This window comes from Anabas testudineus, chromosome 5 (assembly GCF_900324465.2).
Source record: "Anabas testudineus chromosome 5, fAnaTes1.2, whole genome shotgun sequence".
NCBI classification, from domain to species: domain Eukaryota; kingdom Metazoa; phylum Chordata; class Actinopteri; order Anabantiformes; family Anabantidae; genus Anabas; species Anabas testudineus.
Genome location: NC_046614.1, coordinates 25837075 through 25859783, shown reverse-complemented (window position 1 = coordinate 25859783; position 22709 = coordinate 25837075).

Sequence of the window (22709 nt, the reverse complement as noted above, 5' to 3'; positions counted from 1 at the left end):
CATTTGACGTGATTGGCGGTTTACTCCCGTAGTGTTTACTCCCTTGACATTCTGCAACATGAGCTCACATCCTGACGCTCTGGGAAAGGACTTTCACTCTTGTCTTCACCCTTCGTCTCCACTTTTCAGACTATATTTTGATTCCCCCTAAAGCAAATCTCTCCCTGGATCTTTTTTGTCTTTCTCACCATTATACTTTTTCCTCTGACATGTCTTCCTGCCTCTTAACTGTCTCTCAGACTTTTGTTTTTCACCATCACGCTTTCCTCGTGTCATAGTCTCTGGGTTTAAAAACTGAAGAGAAACGTTTTCATAGGCCTCTTGCACTTTAATTGTACTAAGATACAGACAGTTTTACACCTGCCATGTCCACCAAGGATTTTCAGTTAATATGGCTGATTGCAGCCCTCTCAGCCTGAAGTTACATGAAAAGAGGTTGTCATATGTCATAACAGTTAACACACAAACAAGGAGAGAAATGGCAAGATGCTGTATCTCACAGCTAATTTATCACGTCCTGTGTCAGAGTCCTTTTTCTGTCAGAGGATGAAAACATCTGCTCTTCATTTTGAATACTTTCCTCCAGTAATTTATAAAAACGTTTGAAATGTTTTTCTAAAATGCTAAGTTACTTTTTTATCTGAAGAATAACACAGAGACCACGACAAGAACATGGGTCACAAATCAGCTATGGCCCCACTGAGCCGTAGTCTGAGTCTCCAATAATATAATAATACATTTATTTATTATAAACTCCCGTCCTGTGTTGCAGTGTCCGTAGAGGAAGCAGGAAGGTGGAGGCCCTAAAACCATCTGTAGTGGACGTGATTATTCCTCCTAATCTCCTCCTGTGAAACAGCACGGTGATGGAGGAGGTTCTGGATTCAGTTTGGACTGTTGTCGGGTTCAGCTGGAACGGTGCCAGCCACTTTCATCTGGATGATACTGACGGGATGTTGATCATCTAACGGGTAAGACAGAGATTTCATTATTTTCAGCTGCTGGAAGTTGACTGTAGTGTGCATAATGCTTATTCAACTTTAAAGCCACATTCTGTGGGTCATGTGGGAAAAAGTCCGTTTAAAGCAAGCGTACGTGTCTTTGTGGGTTTGAGTCTCAGTTTTAGGCCTTTAGGAGAATTTATGAACCCAATATGTACATTTTTAGTCAGTTTCTACCAACTTTTAAATATGAAGCTCGACTATATACAGTATAAGTACAATTAATAAGTGTCTAACAAGTGAAAAAGAGGCTGAGAAAGAAGTCTAAACGACATCCTCATCACTGCACAGCTCAACAATCTGTTTCTTATGGACCGTTTAAACTATTGAATAAGGGTAAAACATTCCTTCTGAGAGGATCATCCAAAAGCTTCTCTGTCCACAGCTGTTTATATTTGCTCTGAATCGTGACTCTGACTCTGTCGTAAATGCTGCGGACCTGTCACCAGCAGCTGCTCTACAGGAATCCTGGCAAAGCCAACCGGGACTGTTCTGTTCTAAAACGTTGCATGTATGTTAGTCCATACAGCATGGGCCTGATTCTACATGCTTTTCTGTTTTTGGACAAGGAAAGAGCCTGGTTCTGCTGGAGGTTTCTTCCTCTAAAGGGAGTTTTTCCTCTCCACTGTCCCCTGGTGCTGCTCAGTGGGATTTTCTATATAATCCTGTACACAGTTCTATTTGTAAGGTCTTAAACCTTAAACACTGTAACGTGCCTCTTGACGACTTCTGTTGTCATTTGGTGCCGATACAAATAAAATAAAATTGAACTGAATTCAACAGATGTTAAGAGAATGGAAAACAGGACAGTTCCTGCTTTGAGGATTCAAGGTCCCAAAATAATACGAGTCCATGAAATGCATTCAGTCGGGATGGAAACATGGACTCTGTGTCCACCTTCTGCACATTTATTAGTGTCCTGGGAACCCAGTGGCTTTTTAGCACCCGTCAGATAAAAGGCAGCAGAGAAACCGCCTCTCATCAGCTGATCATTTGCCCGCAGTGATTTTCCTGCTTTCACCCTGATTAATCACAGACCTACAGGGTTGCTTAGTATTGCTTCTGTGACTCCCATGCAGCTGGAGAGATGCAGTGGCTGCTGCTCACCTCTTTCTATCACTGCTGTGCTACTGACCTCCAGCTCAGCAGTCCATCTTCCAAAGTTTCATTTAATGACAGTTCGTGTTCAGTTTATTTTCTTTGCTTTTGTTTCCTTCTTCCTTTCCTATAGGACAACAGTTTAAATAGGAACACTGTTCCACTCACAAATACAGGAAGTCTTTAGATGAAAAAGGAGTGAACAGTTAGTCCAGGGAGGTCCGGTGTCAAAGTAAATTACACAAATCTCACATTCAGCATCTGTTTCAGCGCCACCGTGTCCACTAGCTGCTGAAGAGAGGTGATTTGTTTCAGCGGAGGAACAAATAATTATGCAAAAAAGTCCCTTTAAAAATAATTAGTGCATCAACAGAGACATGTTACACTTGTCTTGTCTGACAGTCAATGAAATGAAAGACAAACATGGAACCACTGCCTCGTAATTAGTTTCTATTTCCAGACCTCCAGTTCAACTGATGGAGGTTTAGGAAGGAAGCCAGTTTGGCAGAGTCCAGGCTCATATGAGCCAGTTGTATTATTTCAGTCTTAACTATCGTCCATTACAGTAAAATCTGCAGAGACGGAGTGACAAGAAAGCAAACACAGCACTCCGTTGTAACAATCCAATAATGTGCTGCAGTGAAGCAAACAGCACGTTTCATTGTTATTGACACTGCATCAACTCTGCAACTGTTACAAAGGTTCGAAATTAATTTTCATGGCTCTTTAAGTCACAACCATTTCTAATCACAAAGCCTGTTTGATCAAACGCGCTGGTCAAATATTAACTGAGCTGTTTGGAGCCGTTCTGTTTCTAAGTTTCACTGTCAGTAACGGTTAATCCGAGCTGTCAGAGTTCAATAGACTTGTTGAACACATTAACCTGAGCTGCTCTACGTCTTCCCTTGATTTTATTTTCTCTCCATCCTGTTGCTGTGTTAAAGACCTGAAAATCCACTTTTTATCTAAACTCATGTTGCACAGTAATAGATTGTGCAGAGCTGCAGAGTGGGACGATCTATTTCAAGCACCAGTGATTCCACAAATAAAGCCACATTCATTTTTCTATAAACAGCATGTATGTGACTGACAGTTTAACACAGAGCTGTTAAACGTAGCTCAGCTAATGTCGTGCTCCCGCTCTGGACTCATTCCTCCTACTGTAAGGAATGGGTTCCTGGTCCTGGTGTGTTTTAAATAACTTTGTCTTTCTGGTGATGTCAAATAAACCTTGTAAACATCCGAATAAGGCAGAGTTTGTAAAGCACATGCCGTTTTGAAAATCTTCTTCACCACATTGTTTAAAAAATCCTGACTGAATGTGACGGCTGACACTCGACTCGATATGCCCGTGGGGTGAGCTTTTCCTGGTGACATTTCACACCGTGTGTGTGACAACCTGTCTCTTTAGCTCGTGTTTGTGTGAGAAGGAGCGACAGACAGGACAAGCACATTGGATTGTCGGTTGTGTGAAGACCAGGACGTGTTCGAGGCTATCGTTCCCTGTGGTCAATGAGATCCCCTTTTCCATCTGTCACGGTCACACACGTATTCACTCAGCCCTTCACTCTCGGCATCAGTGTCTATTTCCTTCTCAAAAATCACAGCGCAGTGGACACATGCAGAGGATGCAAACGTACTCAGTGCTGCCACTGGATGTGTCTTTGTCAAAGCAGCAAACTGTTGACGTCTCACTGTCAACAGAGAGGACAAGGAAAAGCCTTCATCACTGACAGCAAGTGTGTGTGAGTGTATGAGTTTGAGTTATCTTGGACAGATGGAAACAAAGGATCATTAGAGACGATGCGATTCAACACAGCAGGTTCCTGGATGTATGTAGCAGACATCCAGGAACAAACATTCAAATTCCAGTTCGAAGTGTGAGGAACTGACAGAATGACAGACGAACACCACCATCCCTCGTTTATCGATCCTGGAGGAAAAAAATCCTTGTAATTCATCCAATGTTTGCTGAAAACCACAAATATGAACGTTATGTAGATGCTTTAGGAGTCAGAGGGTCGTCATGTGTGTACAGTCGTCATTTAGGTCATTTATTGTATTAACAGATGGTTCGATGGAGAAATACGGTAAAAGATACAGGAGGATGTGTGGATGATGATTCCATTTTCTGTGTGTGTGTGTGTGTGTGTGAACATGGGAAGAAAGAACAGTGTTCACAAGCAAAATAATGACAGTATCACATTCCTCTGTGTGTGTGTGTGTTGGGTGTAAGTGACGGAAGACGATTTACTGTGTATTTGACACAGCATGTGTTAAGTTCCACCTTCCAGGTGTGTTCTTATTACTGTCAAGTGTGTGTGTGCATGAGGACACGTCTCGTCCAGCTGTGGTAATATGAGCGTTTATATTACAGTTATTAATCACAGTTAACAGTCGAAGGGTTTTGTCATCTACGCCTCCATTTCTCTTTCTGACACTTCACCACAGGCTCAAAAACACACTATGAGCATCAGTCATGTCGTACGACTGTGTGTGAGTATCAAGTGTGAAGTACGTTACATATGTAGAAACAGCCGTACAGTCCTCGACCAGTACTGTACGCACTCACCGTGGGAGACGGTTTAACTGCTCCTGGAATTAATTAGTGCTCCTTTTGGCATCAGTCCACGTGGGGAAAGAATACTGTGTCAGATTTGTTGGAGACTCCAATGGGACGAGCTGAAAAAAGCTAAACCAAACCATAGAGGTGTCAAATGACTAGTTTCCTACAGATGTCTTCATGTCGGAGAACAGCTCTCACTGTAGGATTCACAACATTATTCTTTGACTTTAAATCCACTGTCTGCTGCTGCTTTTCCACTTGATGGTAAAATGCAGCAGTTACATGTGAATCAGTGATGGCGACACTGTCATATCAGAGCTCCGTTCAGTCCCTCATTCGTGAACTCACCTTTTGTCTTCATGTTCTTCTCGTGCCAAAGCAAAGCAGCTGAGTTTTGATTGATTGTCTTAGTAAATGGTAAATGGTCCGCACTTATATAGCGCTTTTCTACCTAGCTGGTACTCAAAGCGCTTTACACTGCATCTCATTCACCCATTCACACGCACAAGCACACACACATTCACACACCGATGGCAGAGCTGCTGCAGCTGACCTGACTCACCGGGGGCAACTAGGGGTTCAGTATCTTGCCCAAGGACACTTTGGCATGTGACGTGGCAGCCGGGAATCGAACCACCAATCCTATGATTGACAGTCAACTGCTCTACCTATTGAGCCACAGCCACCCCACATGATCACATGATCTCTGCTCCCCATCTGTTTGTACGAGCGACACGATGAAAGATGGAGAGAGGCTGAGAGAATTAGACTAAAACACCAGGCTGTGGAGCTGCAGCTGACATTTCATGTCTTCACACAGCAGAAGCTGTAGGTTGGTGATTTGTGTGTAGAACCGTTGTAGTCATGTCTGTGTTGTCACTAATCTTCCCCCTCAACTGAAGAAATGCAAATCTAACCCAGATGAAAGCCGCCTCCTAAAAGTGACTTTAACGCTGTAACTAAACTGGGAGGAGAATCTGAAATGCTGCAATATTCTGAACGAGCAAAGGAGCATGTCAACATGAGGATAATGACAAGAAAAGACTTTCCTAATAGAGATTAAGGTTCAGCTCTGACACGTGACTAATAAGAAAAGTGTCAGTGGAAATAATGAGTCGTATGAACCTTGTTAAAAACGGAGACATTCTCACAGTAGTTAGCAGGATTAAGGTTTGTATCGCAGCAACACTGGAGCCACTGAACAATGAGCACAGATTGGCATTTCATTTAACGGACTATTGTTCGGTACCACAAAGACGGGAACTACAAAACAAGGACGTGATGATCAGAGTGTTTTTTCCCTGCTCTTTGTAAACCGCTCTGGAAACAGACGCAGCATTTACTGTTCAAAAAGAAGCCGTGAAAAGACGTGAGCGTCGAAGCCGAGCTGTTGTAGCTGGTTTGGGTTTTTCCGTCTGTCATTTTGTCTCATTCTTGTCATTTTACAGCGGCTGTTTGTCGTCTTGGTTCTGTTCATTTTGATCATGTCGTGTACTTCCAGGTAGTTTGTCGCTCTCTTAACGATTGACCTGGAGCTTTCGTCGTCTTGCAGCTACTTCGCTCTTACTACTTCTTTTTTTTTGCACCTCTTTTATTTGTCAGTGAGTGATTCTGTCTGAGATCTTCAATAGAAACTAAATTATTTAAACTCACCATGGATGTGGACCAGCGAAGCTTTAAAATCTCCTGACACATGACACGACCAAACCTCAATACAAAGCAGAATTAAAGCTGTGAATATTGTGCTGTAGCTTTGTTAAGGTGTCGTACCTTACTGCAGAAACGACTCCTTTCTGCTTTTCATTTTGAGAATTTACTCATTTTTGTAGCAGGGGAAAGTTAAAAGCTATGAATGGAGTGAGCTTTGATAAGGAATTCCCTTTGCAAAGTGTAAAACTTTTCAGTTGTTTTCAGTGTGTTCTGCTGTAGGTGGGAGGTTTCTGACTGTATCCAGTGTTCTCTGGCTGAAGGTGGAGGCTGAGTACAGCAGCCTGTCAGAGAAGCAGGTTGACCACCTGATGTTGTGTGAGGAGTTAGTTTAGTTTGTTTAATCTGAGAATTGGTTCATTAAACTAGTCGAAACTCTCTGTTTAAGGTAACTCTGATTATTACTGCATGTGTCAGATAGTTCTAGATGATTTGATCACACGTCTGTTTCTGTACTGTTTCATTTCACTGCGCGCTCGGTGCTTCTTCTCGCACTGAGCACGTTTTATGATATAGTTTTATTTATTGTGTTGCTTGATGCTGTGTGTGTTCATTGGCTACTGAGATTGTACTGAATTAGGTTTTTATTTAATTTGATCAGGTGTTAATCTAATTAAGATCCATTGTCCTTGTCAAACAAATGAATATCAGTGCAAAAGACAGAAGAACTGTGCAGCTCAACTCTTCTCCTCACTTTTCAGCCTTGTGGTGGATTAAACGGCTTCTTCTGCTTCCAGCTTTGACCTCAGTTGGTCCAAAATGCTTCTAACAGAGCTGTAACATTCTTCTTCTCACGTTTTTCTATTAGTGACCAGATTTTCCACACAGGTGGATAAAAGCTGTCATTTTGTCTTTGTAATGTGAAGAAGTATTGGCACAAACACGGCGAACACGCTTTGACAAGACCAGGAATAAAAGTACACAGATGCTCACACAGAAACAAAACCACTAACCTAACAGAGCAGCACGTCTTTAAAACGCAACACAAATAGAAATCCGCTGTCCTCGTGTTCTCCTCCCTGCGGCTGTAAAACTCCCTCAAAGAACCTCTTTTCAGCCTCCGTCTTCTGATGCAGCTGCCTCTACATGAAACGGGGGACGAGTACGTAAATCATCCCGGATTCTGTTTGAAGCGTGACGTCAGTGGGAGGATGACGCCAGGACGCATCAGCTCCACAGCAGGAGTGGAGGAAACTGTGGAAGGAGGAGACAACAGAGAAGAAGAAGAGCTCCACTGAATCAAACGGGCACAGAAGATCTTTCAACTAGAACCTTTATGTAACTCTCTCCGAGGCACAATTCATATTTATTATTATTGTTATTTAACTGGTAGATGAGCGACTTGGTCCAAAACGGAGTTACTTACTGGTTCCAGATCAGCTCGTCAGAGTTGATCACGATCATGTAACAGAGCCAGGTGTGTGTGAGAGAGTGTGTGTCATCCATTCACTCGTTATTTAGCAGACTTTACTCAACCAATGACAAAAACATGCTGAGACTGATGAAGTCTCCTTCTAATCAGTTTGAAATGGAGATTAATTACAAACAGCGACAGCCACTGGAGTAAAGGCACCAATTCAAAGTATTTTAACCTCAGTTGAATTCAGTAATAACGGTCGTTGACTTATTTTGGATTTAAAAATCAACTTGAGGAGCGATTTTCAGGATAATTAGATCCATGACTTATTTTGAGCAGTTCAACTTCTTTCAAGCATCCAGTTGCTCAATGAGAAGAAAGGTTGATGCTTCTTTAGTGTGCTTCTCATTTTGAATGTCTTTCACATGTTTTTAACACGGACTGAATGTTAGGATGTGAGCTGCAGCTCTTATTTCCACTCACTTTTAAATGATGATATGAACATATTGAACAAGCTGGTTTCCACCACACACATTAATCAGTTTGAACGCTGTGTTTGCACTTTAAACCATATTTGTGCTGTTTGACATTTCAAGCCCAGAAAACAGGGCTTGAAGATATTTAAACGTCTCCTGGAAGGGTGAACCCAGGGCTCCAAAAACCACTGTGTGTTTATGGGCATATATACAAAGCATCCTGAAGAACAAGAAGGCAGCAGAGGAGAAGGCCGTTGATCAGCTGCTGTGAGTTTATTCAGTGAGAGGAGAGACAGCAGCCTGTCTGTGTGGTATTGAGACAGACAGGTTGACCCACGGCATAAACAAAATTACTGCAAACGCAGTTTCCTTAAGTGAGTATGATTATGGGAAGAAATCATATTGCAGCACATGATTGAATAGCTAATATGTTTGCCAAATACACTCCTGCATTATTCAGAAGTCAAATGCTGACGTACACACACACACACACACACACACACACACACACACACACACACAGTTTCCACCCTGTGCACATACGCATATGAACTCAAGTAAAAACACAGTCATTTACAGTCTGCATGCATAAAATATCTGAACACATACTCACCAGCGTGTCTGGAAACACACTCGACAGTCTTTGAAAATGCTGCTGCACTGAAGGATATCACACACACACACACACACACAGTCTTCCCACCTCATCAGTATAAGAAGAACAGCTTCATTTCAAGTGCATGATGTTTATCCTGTGTTGAGGCTTTTTCTACGAGTTTGGAGTTCGGTCTCTGTCTCGTCGTTGCTTCCAGTCCTCTCCTACCTGTTTTCCGTCTGTTGCTTTGTGCCCGTTTGTAGACGCTGTGAGTCTCTGTGTGACTTTGTCTCTTTTCATCCTCCTCAGTCTTCGTAATTGTCTTTGTAGACACGTTGAGTCTTTGTGGCTATTCCTCTTTGACCCACAGACTCAGCGTTCATAGGTTTTCAACGCGTTTGACTGGTCTGCTGCTTAAAGACCTGGTTCAGAGCCAGGTTCTCACTGGCACTTGTTGGAGTTCCACACAAACAAACTCACTGTTCCTGTGAGACCTCGGTTTCCGCCTTAACACACACTTTATATAACACCCCTCTTCCTCTCCTTCTGTTTGCTTTTTCCCACGACTTTCCCCCTTTTTTCCGCCACCTCCATAATCCATCTCTTCTGCAGCAGCTCACATCAGATATTTATTATCTGTGGACTCAAACGAATCTGCCTACAAGGTCTGACAAAGAAGAGAGGAGGGTGATGGGCTGGGGTGGAGAAAGGGGAGCTGAATTAGATTTTGGCAGGTATTATCTGTTTCTGAGATGTATGGACGTCCAAGGACATCGCCAGCAGGGTAAACAAAGGCCCACAACGCAGCGGCATGAATAGAACAAACACAGTAAAACACGGTGAGAAATGACTGCTGAGACCGGGGCGGGTCTGCTAATTACAGATTTTTGTATTTGGTCACTTTTTATGTTTGTTTTAAAATCTTTCCTGTTAAAACACTGAAGGTAGAAACAAACTGCTTTGTACGGCCGCGTGTGGACGTGGTTTTCTCTATTACCAATAAGTCAATAACAGGCGAATGTGCAGCCATTGTCCCACAGAGTGATCTAAGTTGTGTTATTTGTGATGTGGGAAGACGGGGAGTTCTGCATGGAGCCATGTTGAGCTGCAGCTTCTTCATACCGTTGATTATTTTGAGCAGACGTGGACCAAACCACATCTTCCTGTTTCATGCTGGTGCCCCTAGTGGCAACGCTCAGACAGGGGTCAGTTTCAAATCAAGTGTTTCAGCGTGTTCGAACAAGCTGGGTATGAAAACCCAGGATTATGGAAAGGTTTTAATGAAAGATTAGTTTGATCAGCTGAACTTTCTGTTGCATTTTTCTGTGGAACGAGGTCCGTAAATCTTTTTTATTAGGTGTCAAACAAAAAGAGTCACCACGAGTTATTCTTCTTCTCTCACAGATATATTAGGACCTCAACAACCAGTTGCCTTTAAGATTCTTTTTCATGTTCTTGTACAGATAACTGTCAGTATGAGACATGTCACTGTTTGTTCCTACATCATCATTTTCCTGCTCTGTTGTCATCACGGTTCGTTCACTGCGGCTACGATCCAGATCAGAGAAGCCAGTTTCCAGCTGAACTGAGTAAACTGGAATTAATTGAATTCTGATGTAAATAAATGAATCAGTGTCACTTTGAGGCTGATACGGTCATTTAACTGGTGCAGCATATTTCCCAAATGATAGTGTGCTCATCTACAAGTCAAAGCTCATCTGTTAATTGTCTGTTTTTAGCTCCCTGCTAAGTAGGAACTGCGGTCTATCGACCTAACAAAGCATCACAACTGTCTGTGTTCGTGTTTTCTCCCAGTCATTGATTTTCCATTGACACACGTTAACACCTTTAAAAAGGACGTCTACATCATCTGCAGAATGTTTGATTTGCTGCATTTGCTACACACAAATTGCAAAAAGCTCCCAAAATGATTTCACATTTGAAACTGAGACGAGAAACAGCAGCTGCTCTCACGCTGGTCCGAAAATAATGGAATAATCAGAGAGAACAAGAGCCGGTCGTTTCACTGTAGGAAGATTTATCCAACACTCCAAACCTGTTGACTTTCACCTTTTCTTTTCTCCTGAACTTTGAAAGCTGAACCACCGTCACTGTGACTTGAATCCATTCACACACTGTAAACAGAGGTGAAGTTAGTCTGTGGGAATCTGTTTATTCATTTTCAGAAAGACTTGGAGTGAAACTGATTATGACACCGGATCAACAAACAAAACACTGCACGTCAGTCGCAGTGGATGTGAAACAGCTCTGTACTTTATGTTATTTGTAATGTTCTGATAAAAAATAATGAAATGTGACTATGTCTGTCATCAAAACAGAATTCATCTTCTGGGTGTGTTTGCAGGTCACGAGTCTAAAAATCAAGTGTGTTTAAAAAGTGAAATACACTGAAGTAATACTGTATCTATAGATGATATAGATTTACACAGTGACACTGTGGTTTTCTTCCACCTACAGCTGACATTTGTCCGTATTAACCTGCTGCACATGCTCTATTTCCACCTTGTCCCATCTCTCCCAGACTCAGGGGAGGTCAGTATCAGTCACCAACAGCTGATATTTGCTATTTACTTGATGGTTTATGGCACAGACACAGATTAATGTTACAGCTAACCCACACTGTCTGTAAACAGCTCTTGGGAAAAGGTTTCTCACCATTTTATTCTTATATTAAATCTAATCCCACTGACGGTAACATGATGCTGCAGCAGGTCGGAATTCTTTTAAATAGGTTTATCCAATTATTAAAATGACAAAGATAAATTAGCAGTATTTAAACACTGACGACACAGTTGTTCAGTTTCTGTCTGTGTTCAGACAAACAGAAAAGAAACAGCTGAAAATTGAATAACAGAATAAAAGAGCAGAGGGAGGTGCAGACGTGATCGCTGTGGGAATGATCTGCACTTCACCAAACCTCCTTCCTCCTCTGATGTGGTGGCAGCTGTCCTGTCCGTCAGTCTCCTTCGTACAAACACTGCACTGCCAATGAACCCCCCTCCCCACCACCACCACCCGCTGGTGTCTGGATCTTTAAGGGACACACAGTAACCCCCACATGTTCATCCATGTTCAGCCTTAAACTGTGTTACATCACATTGAGTGATAGACGTCCTTCGCTCTGACCTGTTCTTCTTCTGATGAACTTATTTATACTTGTAGACATTTAAAGTACTAAGAACAAAACTTATCATAGATTTAATTTGATTATAAAACTAACTGCAGTTCCTCAGATTTGTAAATGGAGCATTTGTAAAACTGTAAACTTCTTACTATGAGGAGACGGGCGACATATATGAATTCTATCAGTCTGAAGTAAATATGGGAACCGTCTTTGGTGCTGAGTGTTTTCCCAGTTAGTTCAGCTTTTGCTCGAGTCATTTCCTGGAGTCATTTTGCTTCGTGTTCACGTGTAATTATTGTGAAGAACACCTGTGCTACTCGTTTTAGCTTTTTACATTTGGCTTGTTTGAGAATTGTATTGAACCATGAACTGTTCAGTTCTACTGCAGTGATGAAGCAGGTGCAACAGGTATTTGACATTACATTACATTACAGTCATTTAGCAGACGCTTTTATCCAAAGCGACTTACAAGTCATTACAAGTTACAAGGGTAGGCAGGGCAGCATGAGGAGGTCTTGCCTAAGGACCCCTACTGGAGGTAGCCACAGCTGGGATTAGAACCCCAGTCTCCCACATGGGAGGCAGTGATGTTACCACTACACTAACCAGCCACATGAATATGAATATGAATATAATATGAAGCTGTTACTGAAGTGTGTGTGTGTGTGTGTGTGTGTGTGTGTGTGTCACACACTACACACACACACACACCACACTACACACACACTACCACACACACACACACACTACACACACACACACTACACACACACACTACACACACACACACACACACACTACACACACACTACACACACTACTCACACACACTACTCACACACACACACACACTACTCACACACACACTACACACACACACTCACACTCTATCCGAGCTGACGCTCAGCCATCTAATGCTTTCACAGTTCATGGAATCTGGTCATCGAGTGTCTGGCTTTTAGAAGTCGCTGGCAGGGGACTGTCCGGGGGGTTGGGGGGGAGCAGGAGATGCCACACTGCAAGAAAAGTGGGAGGACAAAGAATGGAGGGATTCCTGGGGGCCAAGTCACACATCACAAAGCCTGGCTGAAACGGAAGTTAGAAATTCCACTTTACTGAGACATCTACTCTCATTTGGACCCATCAATGTCTTTTCCAATACCCATTACTGAGGGAAGAGAGGAGGGACGTCAGGGATCAATGGTCTGATTAGAGAGAGGGAAAGACGGCGTCTACAACGTGTCCTCGAGTGCTGCAGCCTCTCAGAGGTCAGTGCTTTAAGTCATTGATGAAAGAGGCTGTAAATACGCTAAATAATAGACTGGGGAGTGACGGGGGACAAGTTGTTAATAAGACAGTTAAGACGATAGCTGACGTCTATTATTTAACTTCTGGAACTGAAGGACACGAAGAAGGAGCTTTACTGAGCATTAACAGCTCTACTCTCTAGGTACTGAACAGAACTGAGTTTAGCTGTTTAACTGTTTAAAGCAGCAAAGGAGGAGGAGAGTGAAATTCATCACGACTGCATCATCTGTGTGGAAAACGTGCAGTTTGATCTGCTGCAGGATGAAGTGTGTTAACCTGCACTGAAAGAGACTCACAGGAGTTAATATGTGACTACAGGAGCAACAACCAGCTGGTTCTCACTGTTACAGAGAAGCCACTCGTAACATTTAATGGTAGTAGTTCTTGTTGTTGTCGTTGACATATTTGCTGTTATATGAACAGTGAAGAGTGAAGAGACTGATTCCAGATCTTTTATTTCAACTCTAACTATAAATCTCCCGATCTTTGATGAGGCGCTGATCTTTTGGTTGAGCTTCAGAATACGTTTGATTTCCTCCTGAAGCTTTTATCTTGCAGGTCACATGAACACTTCTCTCTTCACAAACACATTGTGTTCATCTCTTTTCTCTGCAGACGCACACTTCACAACAACCTGGCATTAGAGCTTATTTAGACTGTTTAGTAACTCACACTGTTCACAACACAAATTGTGCCTTAAGCTAAGTTTAAACTAACCTCTCAAAACAAGAAAACACATTTAAAATGGTTTCAAAAAGCCGTTGAGCCTTTAGAGACACATTTATCCTGCAGTGAGAAGAATGAGGTTCCGCCCATCAGCTTTCAGCCTGACGCTGCTCGCTCTGCTCGGTGCGATCGATCGTCTCGCTATATATTTAAGCCATGTCGGATCAATAAGGGGCTTTTGTATGTGCTTGTAGTTTGTGGTGCAGACATCTTTAGAAGCATGTCACAGGAACTCAAACGGATGCATGTGCACAAAGAGATGCGCACACATAAAGCAACACACTGTGTGATGTGTTTAGATTCTGTGTTAACATGAACACGAGAGAAACACGCACTGATCTTTACCATGGTTTGGAGATGGTTTCATGTCTTTTTAGCAGCTTCCCTCCTCTGTCGTCACATTCACCCTTTCCTGTCCCCTCCCCTGCATTATTTAGCTTCATCTTTCTAAATATCACATCTCCTCTCACTCTGAAATATGTGGGCACCGTCACGTACAGGGCATGCCACGGCCAATAGTAATTCTCTAAGGCCACATGCAGCCGGCCTCTCTCACTTCCCTGATACCTTCACATACCTGAAAAGGATGGAACACAGAGAACGAGCTGCATTGATGGAGGAACGAGATGCAATCAAAGACACATTACAGGAGCCCGACAGAATCAGAATCTCTTTCTAATGTTGTAATAACGCGGGAGGAGAGGATGTTCATTGACCGTCTCCGGAGAATTACAGACATGCACAGAATTCCACAAATGAACTCTAACACCATAAATACACGTGGTTTCCACTTCAAGCTGGAAGCAGTTTTAGATTACACATTGGCCAGACTGATTCTTCTATTCATGGTTTCTAATTGGATGAAGCTAAATCCACCTGCTAATAAGCTGTGATCTTTATCTGGTTACGTCTGCACACTGACATCTGATCCGCATTTACATCAGGCTTTAATAAGTATTCTGTCTGCACCATTCAGAACAGACAGAAACACCTATCATTCATTTTTAATGTGATTACTGACAGAAGCAGAGCTCGGTGACTATTCTGCTTTTGGACATGTGGTCACACGTTTCTAAACTAAACTGTGATTAGAAATGGGTTTTTGCAGGGAACATAATCACAACCTGATGCTTAAAATATCAATGAAATGTACACAGGCAACGTATTTTTGTCTGTCAAATGATCCAAACATCCCATCTTCAGTGAAACATCCAGTGTTGTGACTCCAACATTATTAGGAAGGGCGGTTCTTATGGTTGGGTTCAGACACTCACAGCACTGAGTTAAGGTCAGGGAACCACTGGACGGCCTTAATAGAGAGGAGTTCAACACTCATTCATTCATTCACGCAGATTGTGGGCATTAAAATTTAAAACTAGAATTCAACCTTTCTTCAACCCTGCACCAAATACTTTTATTGGCTACACTCAGCCTCACACTGGACTCAACCCGGGGTCCTCAGGTGGTCGGTCCTGCACATTATTCTCCTCCATCCACCCCGACCAACTCCCTGTGACTGACTTTACATATTAATAAATGTAGCTTCATTAATTCAAAGAATATGTTTTACTACAACATAATTATCATACGATTGCGTTTGCTACTAAAACATAATTGCTGTTGCATTTGAGTTGGTTTGAATCTAGTTTTCAGGAGACAGAGTAGGATGTGACAGCACAAGACAAACCAGCTCCAGATGTTTTCTGGATAATGAAACATTCAGAGATCACATGCGCTCTCAATTCATTTACACCTCTGTAAGTATTCAGATACAGAGACTGGTCAGTGGACAGTCGCTTGCCCATTGCAGTGAGACTAATGACGCTGGACTAGTGATGAGTAACGATTCCAGCCGGGGGCACAGCGTCTTCTCTGCTATGTGTTTCAGGATGTGGTGAAGCACCCAGGGGGGTGAAAGAGCAAAACTTCACATCATGAATGAACTCAACAAATTAAATGTACACAGGAAAAAACTGTGACATCGCATCTAAACAGAGGCAGCAGCGTCACGTCGCTGTAGAGGTGATGAATATTCTGCAGCTGCTGTTTTCAGTGCAGCGTGGATGTTGACACGTCGGTCTCCGGATCACTGTGATACTAAAGAAAATTAAAAAACACTGCTTTCTGAATTATGACAGCAGCTCTCAGGCTGCAGGATATATAGAACACACACACACTAGCAAACACACACACGTGTTGCTAAATGACCTGCCTCCAGGCAGAAGTTCACTGTCTGTGCATTGATTATCATTTAATTAAACACGCATTATCTCGAGCGGTATTTACATAGAAACACACTCACTTACAACAAAGGGTTAAATGGCTTTGGGGAAAGGTCACATTTAATTACATCCACTACTGATCCTTCTCCTAGGCCCTGAAACAATTACAAGTTTACAGAAGACGTCACAGAGCCGAGGTTTCTGAGCGACCGGTGAATAACAACATGTTCTCTGTGTGCAGCTTGGTGTGTGTGTTGGTTTTCAGACAGCACGGCCACAGTTATGTCTTTTCTGTGGATGTTTGAGGAGCTGTGTGCAACTTAGGAGTCGATTTAGTTTGTTTGTGCATCTATATTTGTGTGAGAGATTTGTGTGCATAGACTGTTGCATACATACAGTCTCCTTTATGTCTCTTCTCTAATAGGCGTTCCACCAGAGCCAATCCTGCCTTTATTCTCCTACTAATCAGCTGCAATTTGCCCAATTAAACCCAACCACTTTCACAGACCAACACCCTCAGCGTAATGAGCCCAACATAAGAACCCACTCACTCTCAATCAGAACCCCACGCTGGGATATTTCTGTGTAATTACATCCACATTCCAAGCATGACAACTCAGTGTGTTTGAGATTTTCTCTAAGTCGACGTGAGAATAACAAAAAGTTGGTATTCAGATGTTTTGCCTGAATGAAATGCCCGAGGCAAGGTTGAACTATATTTGAAGGTTTTAAACTTATGGTTTGTCAGAATAATTCAGATTCAGACCATTCCACCTGCAGCAAACACTGTGTGACCCCAAAGAGGGTCATATTTCATTCCTTACCTACTTTCTAACCTTTACTTTACTCCGTGCCATCGCTCTCTGACCCTTAGAATTAATGTGGTGCTTTTATTGATCTCTCAGTCACATTATGGTTTTTTCTTCTTTTTATTCTTGCACTTGAAATAAGTTGGAGCTCGAAGACGTTTGATCAGGTTCATGACCTGTAAATCGTAAATTGATCTGTTAAGGGGAAGAAACGCCAACATTCACCTTATTACGTCGTGTGTCCGTCTCAGGACACCTTCTGTCTCCTCGGGGTTGTCATCTGCTCTGTACCTAACGTGGGTTGGTTCCTACTGGAACATGAGGATCGTATGTTGACATATGATGATGTGAATGTGAAGGTATGTTTGTCCACCTAAATATTCAATCTACAACATTCACCTCCCAGCTCATCCTGCAGATTTGTGACGTGAACATTTGAAGAGTTTCTAATGTTTGGGTTCAGTCACAGACCGTGATCTAGTTTGATAGAACCCTTTAACCCCTCCCACTGTGTTCTGATTGTCCAGTGTACCTCTATGTACCATGGACGCTGGGCTTCAGCAGAATGTGACTAAATGTGAACGTGTGGAACGCCTCAATAATATCAGACAGAGCATCTTTAGCTTTTATGACTTGAGCCTAGAGAAGGATGAAAATAAAAGAAGCAGAAGTGAATAATGGTTCTCCAGAGACTGGAATGATTTACCTTGCAGATGTGTTTCATCACATCGCCCACTGAAGCTGACTGTGAACACCAGAGTATGAAAATGTAGATGTACGAGTCAGAGAGGTGAAAATATAGTGTCTGAGGTCAGTGGGGGAAACACTGCTGCTGTTTGTGGTAGTTAGTTCTTTACAGCGGCTGCCAAGTGAGTGTTCGCAACACATCGGAGTGAACAGTACATCAAGTACGTGTCATTTGTGGCACTTTGCACCGTCTATCTCTACTGTTTATGTTCCCGTTCCACTGGAATTTATGTGCTGTAAATGTCAGAGCAGTTTTTCCATCTGTGCTGAAACTGATTCCACAATCTACAGAATGTGGCTGTAAAATGAAATACGACCAGTCGGGTCATTTTAGGCCGTTAAGTAGCACTGGTATCCAGAGGGGCGTTTAGTGAGGAGGTGGGGCTCGTGGTGCGTTCAAGGACACGGACACTTTCTGCTGAGCATCAAACCTGTGGCCTGGACCACCAGCCTTACATCACCTCATGCTATTTGCCAATTATTTTATTGTTTATTTCTATTCACCGATTCCTCTGACAGAACCACTTGGGTACACACCCTTCACCTGGGAGCGTAGATCCTCACTGACACTGGAAGACGAGACAAAACCTGAACTGGAAATACAGATTTAAATTCCGACTGACTTAATGAGTAAATGTTGTACATTTGCAAATACACTGAATCTCAACATGTCGTGCTAATGTATTTGTTTCCTGTATAAGTCCCAGTCCTGCAGTCCAACGTCCAGCAGGACCACAGTGTTTTCCTAGTTCTGGTTAGACTCTCAGAGCTCAGTCGGCTCGAGAGGTGAAACTGAACATCGAAGGTGTTGATTTACCTTCAACTGAAACCACATCTTTCTCCAACCTCGGCCAAAGTGTCACTGTTGTCTAAACACAGTCAGGACTGTGGTTTGACTCTGTCTTGTCCACCACCGGCCAGACCAGCTGCCTCCGTGTACATGAAAATAAAACTAAACATGCTGCCTCATAATCTGTGCATAGAGAAAAACACATTTGCTGTTTGGTTAGTTTGGGTGTGTAGGATGGTCTATTTTAGCACACAGAGCTACAGGAGAGACAGTGAGACAGAAGATTTTCCATTTCAGCCTCACACTGTGGAGCTGAAGCGAAAGCTTGGACCATGTTATGCCCAAGGCTGTTCTCCCCATACTCAGAGCTTTCCCTCGGTCAACCTCAGTCACCTGAACCAATCAGGGGAGAGCTGCATGATACACGAGGAAGGATGGTTAGAATCAGCATGAGCAGCTCCATCCTCAGGAGGCTGTGTGGAGTCTCCAACCTCAGAATGGTCAGACTGCAGATACAAACGGAGTCTGAAGACAGGATAGACGCTGTCTGTAGTCACGGTGGCAGCCATGTTGGAGAAGAGTACCCTGTAATCTGAGTAGTAGAACCAGAATGTCTGTTCTGTTAGAAACTAGCTGCAGGAATCTGTTTGGTATTTTACCATTTGAAGAAACCTACACACTCTTCAGCTCAAGTTCACGCTTTGTAGATATCCGCAGCTCGTGGCTCTGGATTAAACACATTTCAGTGTCACTCTTGGAATACAGAGGAATGCAGCACATGGCTGTTTTACAACATTAAAACAAAACTGAAACAACTAAAAATGTCACAGTTTCACTTTCTTTACCAAAAACTTCTAGACACCTCCAAACAGCTGTGAGTGAAAACATGATCTCCCTTCAATAAATGAACGCCCTGCTGCCACCTTCAGTTGAAGGATTGATTATTGATTAGAAATAGAATACAATAATACTTTTCCAGGACTGAACTGGATTATTTTTGACTATATACAGTACATGTGCTGCTTTCCAGGACCTCTGGAAAGTTGCACTGTGACTCAGATGCTGTGCCAGTAAAATCATTTATTGTCATTTTATTTCCTAAAACACAAGCTCTGCATAAACCAGCAACACCTCTGTGTCCTCGTGCTGAATGTGGGTGTCGTGTCCACGTGCATCCCAGAATAGGAACAAAGCTGTTTTTGTTTCCAGGAGCCAGGTCAGGGAGGAGATAAGGTCTAGATGTCTCGTCTGAGTCTCTCAGCCTCTATCTCTTTCCTTTCTCTGTCAACCTTAAGGTGCCCTCACTTCAGAGGAACAGATCGATAAGGGGCACTTCAAAGCGCTCATGGATCTAGGGGTTCTTTGAAAGATGCAGGAGGCAACAGTACTTAATGCGAACAGGATCCTCTTGCATCAGAAGTGCTGCCACGGCCAGTTGCACCCTTTAAAAGACATAAGTAACAAGTCGGATGGGAAATCATGTAGACAGGAGAAGAGGGGGGGTTCATATACAGTCCATTCCTACGCTGCAGATGTTCAACACAGACAAGAGAAATACACTGATGTCAGTTTTATTACTTTAGATTGTTCACAGTGTGTCTGTATTGGATGATCGGACCATTTTTAATAACAGTTTAAAGACGTTAATGCAGATCTTTTCAATACTTTACTTACTTTACTTATTTTTCCTTCTCCTTTACAAATCTTCAGCACAGGGAACATCACTGCTCTCTATCAGCTGTGTGCACCTTTTCAGGAGATGCAGGGAGGAGATTTTTACTCCTGGGATCAAACAAAAGACATGTTTCAGTCCAAATTCTTTGAAATTCACTCAGACAAATAGGCTTCATGACAGAAGAAGCATCTTAACTTATCGTGTTTACGCCCTTGAGCCTCTACGGTGAAATGTGAGTTCCAGGTGTAAAACCAGGCGACAACATATAGTAGGAGAAAAGATGAAGGAGAAGTCAGAGAGATGAGGCGGAAATGTTTCAGACCACGTCACAGGGCAAAAGCTGCCAACAAGTGATGTGACGCAGCTTTGAAACAAGGAGCAGGGAGAACGAAGTGTCTCAGAGCTGAATTCTAAAACGTCTTCATTTGCGATCAGCTCGACTCGTTTTACATATCAAAGGAAGTTATGGGGTCAGCCGAGCCCTGTTCAGTGTAACGCAGCAAAGTGAAGAAGACAAATCCAGACAGAATGAAGGACACACGGGGCCGAGAGAGACACGCTTATATAACACACTCACAGTTTTGTAGCTGCTCATGTTTGACACAGACACAAAGAAACTCCTCTCAGTGTGGTTTGAGTGTTCAAACTGCTGGTTGTTCATTTAACTCTCTGACCCTCTGCTTCACTCTCACGTGAATGGTCGGAACATCATTTCTAAGATATGTCTTATGAAAGAAGGTTTCATCATTGTTCATGTGTCAAATGCACAAAACTCTGTTTTTCACTTATTTATGTCTTCTGTAATTATCCCTCTGAGATGAACACGTCTTCAGTTTCCAGGTTTCCAGTCCAACGTGCCTCCGACACGTTTTAAACACTGTTGAATGGTTTTACCAGTGTCTTTTGTGTTGCAGAAGGATACTGAAAAACACATTTACAGCCTCTTTGTGGCTTTTCACTAATCTGACTTGATGTATTGTAGCAAAAGAGTTCTGTTGGGAAATGCTGGTAAAGTCAGTTTAACAAGTTAAAGGCTTCTTTAAGTCAGTTTTCATTTTTACTGATGCACCGGATGGACAACAGGACAGTCAGACACTCAGCTCAAGCACCATCGAGACTCAGTTTCCATTAATAAATGGACGACTGGCTTTGTTCAGTCAAAAACATGTTGTATTAGGACCTGATCACAGTTAAATAAGAATAAAAAAGACCCAAAAAATGAAAATAAGCATTAGAATAATAGCAGTATGTGTTTGTTATGAACCAATCACTCTCCTATAAATAAGCATGTGCACATTCAGATGAGGTCTGGAGTGAGAAAATACACCAACATTTCTCCAGATGAGTGCAGAGGCCACATCACCTCAGTGAAATGAGCTGTCCGAGCTTCTCTTAGAGCTGCCCCCCCCCCCCCCCCCTCCCCCCCCCGCCACCAGATACATATAAATATAAATTCAATGAATGTCCTGGTTTAACTGACATTTTGTGATTTAACAGAAAAATGCTACATGGTTAAATGTATATTTATATTTATATATATATGTATGTATGTTGATTTAAGTTTGATCTGCTTTAAATTACTGATGGATGACAAATTGACACACCGTGAAACACAAAGATGAAACCAGAGCTGCACAAACATGAGTGGTAAAGAAAACACAGACAGTGAGACACACAGAGAGGCAGAAACCGAGTCTAGGAAAAAGTCAGAGTGATGGGGATGGTGCATTAGAGAGACGGTGAGAAACACAGTGCTGTCAGTTGGCTTTGACAAGTTGCCTGCTGAGAAAGGAAAGCAGTGTCAGACAGCAGCAGCACAGAGAGGGAACCTGCAGCACCCTGCCCTCCACCCTGTTCTGTTTATTCAGGGGATACGGCTCAGGAAGACACTTTAAAGGTCCTCTCCAGTGGCCACATTACGCCGGTAAAATGTATGAGCTTCTGTTAAAGCTGTCCACCTCAGAACATAATCCATGATAACCTCCACGACAACAGTCGCAGAATGAGGAGCGGCTCCTTCGGTAATCAGTGGACGTCTGATGCTTTTATCCACCAACAACACAAAGCATGCAGACACACAACAGTTCTACAAGGACAATTCAACTAGCAACAGTTCCTCCTGTCACAAAGCATCTCTGCCCATCAAACGCTGGAGTGAAGGACACAGACTGACCATGTGCTAAATCACTGTTGCTACCGTCACTGGAAGTGAATGAATTAATTTATGTATTTCTAACCATCTGAATTGGACAAATTCTGCCCACTGCATGATTAAATAACTCTGGCTGCTATTTTAGTTTTTTACTTTGGTTCAAACTGAATATTTGAGAAACTTTGTTGGTCACTTATAACAGGTTGATAGAAATCTATCACAACACAAACAGTTCACCACATATAAAACATCAATAATTATTCTAATATCAGCATTATTTCTCTCTGTAGCCCAGCGACTCTAACGTAACACGAGTGCCAAACTGGGTTCACCAT